This window comes from Pantherophis guttatus, chromosome 4 (genome assembly GCF_059756535.1).
Source record: "Pantherophis guttatus breed Tessera chromosome 4, ASM5975653v1, whole genome shotgun sequence".
Classification (NCBI taxonomy): domain Eukaryota; kingdom Metazoa; phylum Chordata; class Lepidosauria; order Squamata; family Colubridae; genus Pantherophis; species Pantherophis guttatus.
The window spans coordinates 111,588,983-111,602,727 of record NC_142066.1 but is presented as its reverse complement, the minus strand read 5'-3'; the positions used below and the strand labels follow the sequence as shown (position 1 = coordinate 111,602,727).

The following is a 13,745-nucleotide window of genomic DNA, read 5'->3' as shown; positions in this document are numbered from 1 at the left end:
ACATAATTAATCCTACATATACATGTTTCCCTTAAAGAAAGCATTAAAATAAAACATTTTAATTACATTCGGAGTTGCTCTTCTCTTTCTTCCCTCATTCCACAACAAACCTTCTTCTTCTCCTTTCTTTCCCTTCCCTCCCTCCTCTTCTCTCCTACTTTCTCCTACCTCCTCTCCTACCTCATCCTACTTCCTTTTCCTTTCCCCCACTTCTCTCTTCTTTTCCCTCTTCTCACCTTCACTCCTACTCCTGTCCCCTTCCCTTCCTCCTCTCCTTTCTTCCATTCCTCTCCCTCCCTCTCCCTCCCCTCTCCTCCTCTCCCCTTTCTAACTTCTTTGCTGTGAAATATTCTCCTCCTTTAGTATCTGAGCAACTCCTATATTCTAATCATAGATACTTTCTTCTGTTAAAACATTTCTCTATTCACCACTTTTTTCCCATCCCAACCCGTATCCTACCCTCCTCACCCACCCCCCCGACTTCCCAGAGCAAAAACAGGGTATAGCATCTAACAAACATATGCTAAAATAAACTAACTAATTATAAAGTTCAAAACTCCCACACGTTGTTTAACTCCCCTTGCTCCAATTCATCAACCTCCCTTTTATAAATTCTCACAACCAATTAAGTTAAATTCATTCTTCCTAATTATAAAAAAACTTTTTCTTGATGTATAATCCAATACTTTAACAGTATTACAAACAGTAAAAATCATGAATAAATTCCATTTCCATACCCTCAAACATCATTCTTTTTGAACATTACTCCCTAATAAAATTCTGAATTTAACATTAATCCTCTTTCCTTCAGAAAAATTGGGCATCTTGAAATCTTACACATTTTCTCTCCTATATCTTTTAAAATAATATAATCTTATGTTAAACATTCTAAAAATCTCTTAATACCATCAAAACACTTATTTACCAAATATGAATTTCAAAATCTGCAGGAGGATATCTTTCAGATTTTCAATTAACCATTTTAATACCTCTAACTTTTTTAAAAAGCAGCCCTTTTACTATCCAAAACTAATTGTCATTTTGTAATAGGATTCTGAATTTAACATTAATCCTCTTTGCTTCAAGAAGTTGGGCATCCTGAAAGCTTTCCCAATTTATCTCATATGTCTTTTAAAATAATATAATCTTGTGTTAAACATTTTAAAAATCTCTTAATACCATTAAAACACATATTTGCCAAATTCAAATTTCAAAATCTACAGGAAGATATCTTTCTTAATCTTCTGTTCTTCTTTCTATATTTTTTCCAATCCTTTTTTTTAATAAATTCTTTCAACAGTCTCCCCAATTTTATTTTTGAAAATTTTAAAATGTTGATTTGAGGTTGATGTTTCTGAAATACTCGCTCCCTTCTTGAGGTCACATTTTCTAATTTGAAATCCCCATTTTGACTCTTCTTGCTTGTATAATCATTCAGTCCATTCCTTTGTCCATATAGCCAAAATTTGTTGCCATAAAGATTGTCAGCTTGCAATAAAGAGTCTATTTGTTGTTTTTCTATCAATTGAATGGAAACGTTGCCAAAACCATTGTTTCAACTGTGCCAGCCTGCCTTGCAATCCTGACAGCCTCTTGCTTTTCCAAAAACAAACTCCTCTGAGTAATTTCCTGCTGGCCCTCCAACAACTGCTTATGTTTTCCCAAGCTGTTTTTGGAAAAAGCTCTTTCAATCGTATCCAAAAGAGCAGAATTAAAAGAGTCTAAAGATTCTTGAAAAACCTGAACAATCACAGCTTGAGAATTTGCTGATCCCTCCAACAACTGTTTATGATTTTCCAAGCTGTTTTTTGAAAAAGCTCTTTCAATTGTATCCAAAAGAGCAGAATTAAAAGAGTCTAGAAGTTCTTGAAAAACCTGAACAGTCACAGCTTGAGAATTTGCTGATTCACCCCTGATGTCAGCCATATTTCAGCCACTTTATATTCATCCAGCTATCAGGACGACAATTCCAACTATTTTCCACACAGTATAAAAGCAAGCTTTTAATTAAAGTCAGTACCAAATTCTTTTCCTCGATACCAAATTCTTTTCTTGGGCGCTTCCACTTTAAAACTTTCTCTTAAGGTGTAATCCAGTAGCTGTATCACTGTTGCAAACGCTAACAAGCGTTAACAAGCACTTTCCCTAGTAGCTTCCTCCTCCCACTCAGACACCATTTTCTGCATTTTAAAACGGAGTTAAAGTGTTACTTGCAATTTTTTCCTTTTTTCTCCTGATTTGCTCTGTCGGCAATCGAAGTAGAGATGTTAAAAGTCCCCCCACTTGTTTTCAGCAGATTTTGGTCACGGCTTCTAGCTCCGCTTTAGCAGAGTTGTCCCTGGTCCGGAGCAGCTTGACAGGCTTCAATAGGGAGCCCAGACCCTTCGCGTCCCAGGATTTCTCCTGGCGCACTTGGGGGGCTCTACCCCCGCCTGTCGGCTCTTCTCTCTCCCCTTTGCCCGGGGAGAGGGTTTTTCACCACCAGACAGCTGTTTTTCGGCTGTTCTGGCAGCATTTACGGTGCCGGGGATCGGGCGCTCATGAGAGAGCGTCAGCGAAGCTCGCAGAGCTAACAGGAAGTTCCTATATTAGAGGAATTTTATTAAGGGTTTGGGAAATGGTGAAGAAGCAAGTTTACACACAGATTCCTAAATGGGTGTCTCCATTAGAGGCAGTGGACCCTTCCGACTGTGCACAACAGAAAGAGGAACTGGGTTTATGGTGACTTGTTGGATGAAGTCAGGAGACTTAGACCTAGACCCGATCTCCAAACTAGAGGATTAGATATAGATTGGTGGTCCTATGCGAAAATTCAAACTAGATTCTCTAGGGATAAACAGGAACATGGTATTTCCCTTCATTTACAAACTTTTGACAAGCTTCTCCTATGTGGCCGACGAAAATTTATTTCCAACGTTTACAATTTTGTTCTGTCCAATTTTATGGCGGAGGAGATTGTAAAGGACACGATGATTGCCTGGGAGAAATATTGGAACAAGAATTCAGCTTGATGCATGGCAAAATGTATGGAACAAAACTATGAAACTGACCCTTTCTTCCCCGTTCAAAGAAAACTTTTATAAGATGATCTACCGTTGGTATCTCCCCCCCCCCGCCAGAATCGCTAAGATGTTCCCAGGATCCTCTGATAAATGTTGGAAATGTGGGTCGGCCAAGGGTACTTTCTTCCATCAGTGGTGGATTTGTCCGTCAACTAGACGCTATTGGGGGAAAATACAGCAGTGGCTGCTGGAAATAACAGGTGTGAGCTTTCCCCTTCACCGAGACCTCTACTTACTCGGAATCAGACTGGACCACATTGACAACAAGGATTGGTATAGATTTGTCCATGTCTCAACAGCGGCGAGAATGGCATTTGCTCAATTGTGGAAAGATGCAGATACGCCCCCTGACCATCTGATAATAAATAAGATTCTTTGATGTGCTGAGATGGACAGGCTAACGTATATTTTAAAAGATAAGAAAGATTCAGTATATAATAGAAGTTGTGACAGATGCTTTGTCTGGCTTAAAAAATGGTTAAACCTAGGAGATAGGTGATAAGATCGTCTAATTAGATTAAATAGATACTTAATAGGCTATATAATTCTTTATAATTTTGAAAAAAACAGGCCAATTATTTTGTAGATAGTTAAGAACTTGATTGTATTGAAATGTTTGGTTACGATGATATTAGTTAATATTAATTGGAGAGTGAGCTTAACTCTCGGTTAGTCATGTTTGTTGTTTCGTTTTAGTCTTGTGTTTATGTGTTCCTACATTTCACTTCTTATATTGTTTTCCAATCATTTTTATGTGTTAATTTTACTGTAAATATTTAATAAAGATATTTGTAAAAAAAACAAAAAAACAGTGAGGCGCTATGAATTCCAGCACCAAATGCAGCAGGATGGCGAATCTATCAATCAATATGTCGCTGCTCTCCAAAAAGCCACTGCCCACTGTGAGTTTAGAGACTTGGACGATATTTTAATAGACCAAATAATCTGGGGCATCAAAGATCTCCAGCTACAGAAAAGACTCTTGGCAAAGACTAATCTAACTTTACAGGCCACGTTAGATGAGGCAAGGGCAACTGAGTCATCAAACAGAGCGGCCGAATCCTTACAAAAGCTTGCCACAGCTCCGGCTCTAATGAAACAACTGTCACTATGCATAAGAGCCGTCACTACAACGAGGACTCCAATAGCAGCGAGGATGAGGTCTATCGCACTGAACGGAAGAAAACTACAGAACAGTAGTCGACAACCATGTGCCAGTTGTGGGGGGCAGCACCCTCAGGCATTCTGCCGTTACCAGGATTCCATCTGTCGCCAGTGCGATAAGAAGGGGCATTTGGCAAGAGTCTGCCGAGCAAACCTGCCCAATAGGAATCAAACAGCCGCTGATTTGCCAAAACCAAAGGCCCCAAGACCATTTAGGTGGGAAGTGTGGAAGCCAAGATACGAAATTGTCAACGTGAGAGCGCCATAAACAAACCGTCAGACTAGAATTGGGCAGGCAAGCATTCCTGCAGGAAAAAATTACATGTCACGGTGCAGATCGAAGGGTCACCCTGCGATATGGAAATTGACACTGGGTTGTCTGTAACAATTGTCTCATGGCAAGCATTGAAGGCTGCGGTTCTCAGAATCCAAAAACACCAGTTTGAATGCCAGCACTTGTGGCTCAGTGACTAACAGGGAATCGGATCCCTGTCATTGGCTGCAGAACCTTCAAGGTCCAGTTTAACAAGTTCTGGGGTAACCTGACACTGACAGTCATTGGTGGAAACCTGCCAAATCTGCTCAGGTTGGACTGGCTCGAGGCCCTCGGACTAGGAGTGATCGGCATCAATGCTATCGCCAGCTCATGGGCCGATGATCTGATCTGGAAGTTCCAAGACATGTTTAGCACAGAACTCGGCAAGTATGTGGGCATTCCGATATCATTTAGTCTAGACCCCAAGGTAGCACCAATTCGATTGAAACCCCAGAGGGTTCCCTTTGTTTTAAGGCCCAAGATAGATAATGAACTAGATAAACTGATACGGCAGGGTATTCTTGAGCCAATTGACCATGCGAAATGGGAAACCCCTATTGTCACCCCGGTCAAAAGTGATGGCTCTGTGGGCATCTGTGCTGATTATAAGTGCACATTGAACAAGGCCCTCCAGCAGAGTGCGTGCACCTAGTACCCATAGTTCAGCACCTTTTGCATTCCCTGGGCCCGGGAAGTATCTTTGCAAAATTGGACCTTGCACAGGCGTATCAGCGTCTGCTGGTAGATGGAGGCTCAAACCTCCAGCTACTGCTGAGGCCCAAACCATTGTTACACATAGAGGGGCATTCAAATGTCACCGTTTACAATTTGGTGTTAGCGTTGCCCCGGGTCTTTTCCAGAGTGTGATGGAAAAACTATTGCAGAAAATTCCCGGGGTAATGCCATACTTCAACGATGTTCTAATCGCTGCCAGTGATGATCAGCAGCTTCGCTCCCATCTGAGGAAGGCGCTGTCAAAATTTAGGGCTGTGGGGTTCCGAGTAAAGGGCAGCAAATGCTAGATTGGGGTGACAGGATTAATGGGGAAGGTATCCATCCGACCCAAAGCAAAGTCAAGGCGATCCAGGAAGCCCCTGCCCCAAGGAACCAAACCGAACTACAGGCGTTCCTGGGGTTGCTCAATTTTTGTAGTATATTTCTAAGAAATAAGGCCACAGTTGCTGAACCGCTCCACAAACTATCGGCAAAGAAAAACATTTGGGTCGGGGGCCACAAGGAAGCTGCCGCATTTGCTGCGGTAAAAGGTCTCCTTTATGCTGACAGTTTTTTAATCCAATATAATGACACTCTACCGCTGGTTTTCGTTTGTGATGCCTCTCCCTTCAGTGTGGGGGCTGTGCTGAGCCATTGTCTCCCTAATGGAACCGAGGCCCCAGTCGCCTATTTCTCCAGGACACTGTCCAGCGCAGAAAGGAACTATAGCCAGCTGGACAGAGAAGCACTGGCTGCTGTGGCCGGGGTCAAGCGGTTTCATGAATACTTGTTTGGGAGGGACTTTGAATTAGTGACGGACCACAAACCCCTTTTGGGACTTTTGGCGGGCACCCCACACCGGTGGCACTGTCCCCTCGTTTTACATGATGGGCAATATTTCTGTCGGCATACTCCTATTGACTGATTCACCGGCCAGGAAAGACTTTGGGACATGCTGACGCTCTCAGCAGGTACCCACTGCCAGACTGGCTGGATGACCCGACCCCAAGGATTCCTGTCCTTATTGACTGCTTGGACTCTGGCCTTGTGATTTCTGCCATTGTGGCAAGCCACTTGGCTAAAGATGCACCATTCAAAAAATTTTTGAACTGGGTTTGGAGGGGGTAGCCAAAGGTCCCATTTGGCACAGAATTTAAGCCATTCATGATGAGACAACATGAGATATCGGCACAAGGGGGTTGTTTAATATGGGGAGATCGAGTAATTATACTGCCAAGCCTAAGGTATTTGGTACTGTCTGCATTGCATGAGGGACATCCGGGGATTGTCTGGATGAAAGCCCTGGCTCGTAGTTTTGTGTGGTGGCCCAATATGGACCAAGAGATTCAGGAATGGGTAGCAAGGTGTCAACCCTGTCAAGAGTCATGACCCATTCCCCCTAAGGCACCTATCAAAGGGTGGAATCATCCAAGAGTCCCCTGGTCAAGGATCCACATTGATTTTGCTGGGCCCTTCCACGGCCAAACCTTCTTAGTGGTCGTGGATGCCTATTCCAAGTGGATGGAAATTATCCTAATGGGCTCCACTATGGTGGAGGCAGTAATCAAAGTACTCCGCAAATTATTTGCAACTCACGGTCTCCCTGATGTCCTTGTCTTGGACAATGGCCTGCAATTTACGGCTGCCCAATTTGAGGGATTCCTAGCAGAATTAGGAATATGCCATGCCCTCATAGCACCCTTTCATCTGGCCAATAATGGTCTGGCTGAATGGTCTGTAAGATCTGCCAAGGAGGCACTGAGCAGATTGGCACCTGGGGATTGGAAAGAGATAGACAAATTCCTCCTGTACCAACACTTAACACCCAGTGTGGTCACAGGCAGAAGCCCAGCAGAACTGTTAATGGGCCACAGGCTTCGATCAATATTAGACCTCCTGCACAGGGCTGTGGAGTTGGGAGATAAATGTTCCGACTCCGACTCCTCAGTTTTTTGTACTTCCGACTCCGACTCCAGGTACCCAAAATTTCCTCCGACTCCGACTCCTCGACTCCGACTCCACAGCACTGCTCCTGCATCCAAATTACGCCCCCGAACCAACAATTGAAATGCAGAACCGCACCAGATCTTTTAGCATCGGAGACCTGGTTTATGCACAAAACTTTGCCGAAGGACCCCTATGGCTACCTGGCAAAATAGAAAAAATCACAGGCCCAAAATCGTATGTAGTTAGATTAAACGATGGGCTCCAATGGAAATGGCACATAGACCAACTACATAGCCGCCTAAATCCAAACAACGACAGTGAACAAGAATTTAACTCTAATCCCTTCCTAAGCCCGATGGAATCTGAAGAACACACCTGAAGAACTGGGAATCCAGCGACACTCCTTCAGCGAACTGTAGAATCCAAGGCCCTGCCCGAAAGTTTCCAGGACTTTCTAAGGGCAGAGCAAGAGGCAGCAGCAGGCACAACCTCTCAGCCTGCTGCCGCCACACCGTCTTAACCACACAGATCAGGTAGAGTTAGTAAAAGCACCGCCTACCTGCCTGACTACGTATGCTAATTGGATTGCCTCAACTAGGATGGAGGGGTGTTAGATATTGACAGGATAGTTTTCCCTCTGGTCTGCTATTTGAGTGGGAAGAATGCTTAAACATGATTGGCTGCATTCCCTGACAGCTTCCTATAAAAGGGCCTGCTGTCAGAGAGGCTAGCTGCTGGATTGTAAATAGTTGCTGAATAAAGAGCTGTTATCTGAAGCCTGTCTCCAGTCTCTTCAATCCACCTATCTAACACACCCAATAGGCACTGGCCTGCATTGTTAAATGTTTGGGCGGCTGAATGCCGGCCTGTATGCCTGTTCAGTGCTGCAGGCCGAGCTACAGTTACGCTGAGCCACACACTTTTCAGGCCCTGGCCCTGGTGGCCGCTGCAATTCTTGTGCCAGCTCTCTGAGGCAAGAAACATAGGGCTGTCCTGTTGCTTGCGGCAGCTCTGCAACCACCTTGCCTTCCGCCCAGTGCAGACTACCGCCAAGCCCCAGTTTCTATCCAGCAGCCTCCACTACCTCCCGCTGGAACTACAGTACCTCACACACAGCTGGCCTGAGAGTTGCAAGATTGTAGCCTGGCACTTGCAGCACCAAGTAGGCATGCAGGCTGGTGCTCAGTAGCCCAAAGGAGACGCCTTCCTGCCAAAGTTCTGTGTCCAGCCAGGGAGCGGTTCCCAGGACTGCCTGATTCACAACCAGTCGCCTGCATGGTAAGAGGAGCTTCCTGCCCACCTGAAAAGAGAGGCTGGGCTGCGTAAAGAGTCTTACCCCCCAAGACCTCTCAGGCACCAGGCTGCGGACTCCACCCCAGGGAGCCTCAATCGGGGCCAAGCTCTTGCCAACCGATTGAGGTAAGACTGTTCTTGAAGGAGGCGTGAGACACATGGGGCCTCCTGCTTTAATCAGCTGCAAAAGCAGCGTGATTCTTGCCGTCTCTTCTCCCCACCTTGCCAGCCATGGCAGGGCTTCCTGCCCCTCGTTTCTCCCCCGCCACACCCCTCACCTGTCACCCCCAATTGTGCCCCAAAATAATAAGACTCCCAAAAATAAGGCCAAGCCCTTATTTTGGGGTTCAAAAAAATATAAGACGGGGTCTTATTTTCGGAGAAACATGCTAATTATTTTAATCTCTCTTACCATTCAACAGGAAATTAAAATGCAGTGTTAATGTTACACAAGACAATTCAGACATCTTTAGTGAGTTTTATTTTGAATACAAAATTTGAAGTGTTCTCTTACTACATTTCTTCTTGAAATTGATACATTATCTATTGCATTTTCATCTTTGAGCCAGTACTGCAGGAAAAAACATTAATGTTGCTATTAGCTTAGATGAGAATGATGTTGGTAAATAATCTGGTGCTAAAGTTTAGAAGAGAAGTGGCAATGTTTTAACAGATGCATGTCACAGTGTTTATTCTATTATTCATTATGCTTGATTGCCTAGATGGTAAGCCATCTTTGGTTTATATAGAGATATAAATATAAATATTAGATTCAATTCCTTCATCTTCATAAATTGGGGAGTTTTTTTTAAAAAAAAAGCAAATAGAATACAAATAGTGGTAGGAAAAGTATTGGTTTGATTGCCCTGATGAATTTAAGTGGACAGATTTGAGAGTCAGTTATATAAATGCAATGAATATTCAACTTCATAGGCAGCCTGAAACTCTAAAATCACCATAATAAAATACCATGCACAGAGAGCACGTGCACCAGTAAGCTTATTTAATATTTCAGCACAGAATCTATTTTTCCTCTAAAATGTTTGCTTTGATTAGGATCACTGTTTGAATATTATTTTTTTTATTTTGAGCATCTGTGAAAAAGTAAAAAGAATAATTCTGATTGTCTGCTGACTTTTTTAGCCTTAGCATTGTACTCTGCATTGTCTTGCAGCCTTCTGTTTTTGGAGACAGAGCAAATTAAAAAGGACGAAGTGCATTCAGCAAAATGACCCATTAAGTTTAGATGCCATTCTGGCTGTTGTGCATTTTTCTTTACATCCATGATATATTTGGCTAGATATGAATGTTTGAACTTGGTGTGTTCATTTGTTCTAACTTTTCGGGCCTGTGGTGTTGCCCACAATAAATCATACATCCATTCAAGAAATGTAGATCCTTATGATAACATCTGTGTTGACTATGATAGCATAATTATTGTTAAAGAACAATTCAATATTTTTAGCTATAAAACCACTATAGTAATTGTGGTGCTCAAAGAATCCTATGGTGTATAAAGATACTACTTATGTATCAAAATTAATTTATTTTTCTTCATCCTGTAATTTGAGATAAATCATTTCCAAGTCAGACAGAAGTCTCAAAACAATAGTTGAAATATATCCTAATTACTGATTTTAAAAATAGAACATTTACTGAATAAAACTCTTTCTGAAAACATAAAGTGATAACATCTTTCAAATACAGAAAAACTTTTATATGTTGGTGTAAATTAGTTATACCAGTTAAATGGAAGCTATAAGCAGGGTGCGTTGGTTTTAGAACAAAATATAAATGCTGATATAGATCTACTTTCTAATCCATATTTTTAATAATCCATATTTTTAATAAGCATGCAATCTACTTAGTTAATAAAGTATAATCAAACATCATCTATGCAATTTAGTATTGAAACCTCTCTTCCTATAGTTATGAACTCATCTACATAGCTGCTTCACATGCTTTATTCCTATTCCTGAGCTGAAAAAACATTACTTTGGTATAAATAAATTCTGCTATCTTTACAGAATGTACCCAGCAGATCCAGAATGTGCTGTATTAAGATATTCTCCATTGCGCTGAGGAGAGAGAATTCAGGAATGGGTGTTGCTCTGCTCTTCTGCCTGGAGACTGAGCCTGTCATCTTTTTGGTGACACCTCCCTTGCCTGATGATCTCCCAGTTTGGCTCAGTCTTCAGCCAGTAGAGACGTGCAAAACAAAAAGGCTTCACAACAACATTGATTCCTGGATTCTCTTCCAAAACTGTGAGAAAAAGGGAAAATTTATTTCGAGATCACTTGACAGCAATTAGGTCAGCTAACCAGTCCGCTGGTTAGCCGCCTCTCTGGCTATTCCAAGAGCCAAGGTCCCTGCTGTGACACAGCAGAGGGGGGATTGAGGTCCAAGCCAGGTCCACGCTAATGAGCCGAGGCCCCTGGCATAATCCCACACCGAGGTCCCTGGCATAATCCCACTCAGTCCCTGTCCGGGTTCGTCCGGACACACCGACAGCAGCTTGTGTGATTGGCGCAAATCCAAGCCATGGCAGCAGTAGTCCATTGCGGACCAGTTCTGCCTGACGACGCACTGGAAAATGGCGGCTCCAGAGCCCTCCACCAGCCACAGGAAGGGGACAATAGGGCTTTCCTTATACACCACCCCCCCGAGCTGCAGACAGGACTCCTCCAGCTAAAAAAACAGCTGCCGAAGGAGTGAAGGATCAGAGCCATGTTGCAGCCACTGCGAGTAGCAGAGGCTCCAAGGCACCTGAAAAGGATACCAAAAGGCACCAAAAAGCCATCGAGAGAGAACTGGCCAAAGTTGAAAACGCTGGCAGAAGCCAGGGGCTGAGGAGCTCTCCCAAGGGAGGAGATGTCATTTCCTGCCCTTTAGAGGAACGACCGTTAGAGCATTACAACAATCCAAGCCTCTTGCAGCCAATATGTTATCACACCTGGTCACCAGATAGCTCTAGAGAGCTGATTTCTCCAATTCAATTGGAGACATTTGACAGAACTGAGCCCTTTTGTCGAGCCTGATCTCCTGCTCTACAACACATATGGGAGGAAGAGAGGAGGCCGTGGGAATGCGACCTGAAGATACCTGAAAGCGTGGGGATACTCTTCACAGGGGCTGTTGGTGGTGGCGACATAGGGTGTTTAGAAGACCGGACGCGTCGGGGGAGAGGATCGGCAGTGAATGGAAGGATCACAGACGAGCAGAGGAGTCGGCAGCATTTGATGACATCACGGGCTGGCACAGGGATAATTGATGGCCCGTTTGAATGTCTCACTCAGTTAGATATAGCTCAGCTGTTCATTATGTGTGTGGGATGGGTGGAGATTGCGCGGACAGATAAAAAACGCTGAGAGGTAGTTGCTCTCAGCGCCAACTTTAAACTGATGTAACTTAGCGTTGCCATAGAGCTACCTTGCAGCTGCAATAAACCATTTGCCAACTCCAGTTTCACAGTAGATTGTTTGGGTCTGTCAAGGTTTGTTTAGGAACACTGAGAGAAAGTTGGCACTGCTCCCTTTTGTTTTACTCTGCTATCAGATGATATTTGGGGCAGCATGACAGAGGGAACAGACCCATGGGTCCAGGTACCTGATTCAGTAGAAGAGGAACAGCAGCTTACGGAGACTGTGTACAGAAGGAAAGTGAGCTGCTCATGGTAAGACCGAACGAAAAGCACACCAAGAAGTGATACAGTTGAAAGCCTAGAGGAGACAGGAACTGGCTTAGTGCAACCATCCTCTGGCAATTGGTGGCATAGTTCTGCTTTGGAAGAGCCTGTGGAGCGGGGGGTAAGGCACTAGCAACACCTCCTGCAGGAGAGCATTTCCAGGGGTGGCGAGAGAGGAGGTGGGTAGAGGATGAAGAGAGTGGAGAATGAAGTTACTCCACAGGCCCTGGACCCACTACTATGGATGTTTTAAGAGACAGGTTTGGGGAAGCCAGCTTTCGAGACGCACCATCCTGGCAACTGTGGGCGACAGGGTTGGAGCCGTCCACCACATGGCAGGGACACTCTGGGCCTTCTGGGACAGATATTCCGTTTCATTCAGCCAGCCCCAAATTATGACTTGAGCAAGCCAGTGGCTGACCCAGGAAGAAGGAGAGTCAGCCCCAACAAGGCACCAGAACTCCAGCTTCCTCACTGGAAGAAATGATATGGGGCCCTGAAAGGGGCACATGCAGGATTCAAGTTCATGCGTTGCAAGAGAGTGGGCAACCAGGTTCAGGACAACAGTTTGATTCCCAGAGGGGGGATAGCAGATGCACAGGGCCCATGGGGGCCCATGAGCAGGGTTTAGTTTGGACCTCAAGTGTATGGCCGCAGCAAGCAATGTGGAGACCACCACCCATACAGGCATTGTTTGACGGGTGCCCAGATCAAGTGGCTCTTTTCTTAAGCCAGGTGATCAGCCACCTGGATTTATATGGAAAATTTTACCTTCTCAATGGGCTATGGCGGTGGCTGTCACAGCAGTCCTGACAGGGGAGGCAGCAAACTGGGTAGCTGATCTCCATTGTGAACATGCATGAGAACTGGCAAACGTTGGTCTCTTCTTGGAGGCTCAGAGGGGTCAATTTGACGATGAGTCTCGGGCCCAATTGATGGAAGAGGAATTGGTGGCCCTGCAACAAAGGAGCCGACTGGCTAAGGACTACGTGAAAGAGTTTCAAAAGATTGCAGGAAAATTAAGAGCATGGCCTGAGCATTTGCTGGTACAGCAGTTCCGGGGAGGATTGGACCATGAATTGAGACAGGCATGCGTTTATAGAGACTTACCAGCGCGTCTAGCCAATTGGTTTAGGTCAGCCATAGACTTAGATGTTGGTTTGAGGGAGTTTCGACCACAAGGTGACACTCCGCCAAGACAGGCAGTGGGCAGAATTCTGCAAAATAGGGAACCAAGGGGCCCCAGAACCCACCCAAAGACCATCTTTCCAATGTTTCCGGTGTAATCAGATAGACCATAGAGCAGTGGACTGTCCTCTCCCTCCACCACAACCGACAGTGGCATGAATCCCGGCAACTAGTGGGAAGACTCCAAACCAAGCACATGCAACGCCAGAAAGTTCCAGAATAGCGTTGCAGACCCTCCTCTCTGATGCCAGTATACAATTAAGGAAGTCAAAAGCACACTGGGGCCCGGAAGTCCACCAGTTGTGGTGGGAGACAGTGATGAGAAGGATACAATTGATCCAATGGTAAGTGCTCCAACACGCCCCTTTGTGGTCC

The 13,745-nt window shown here is 44.5% G+C and overlaps 1 protein-coding gene across 7 annotated transcripts in view; it reads left to right on the top strand.

Annotated features, from left to right (window-relative positions):
* Positions 1 to 13,745, top strand: part of UBE2E2 (ubiquitin conjugating enzyme E2 E2) — a 168,942-nt gene that overhangs the window by 109,861 nt on the left and 45,336 nt on the right. The gene's annotated exons all lie outside the window — the stretch shown is intronic.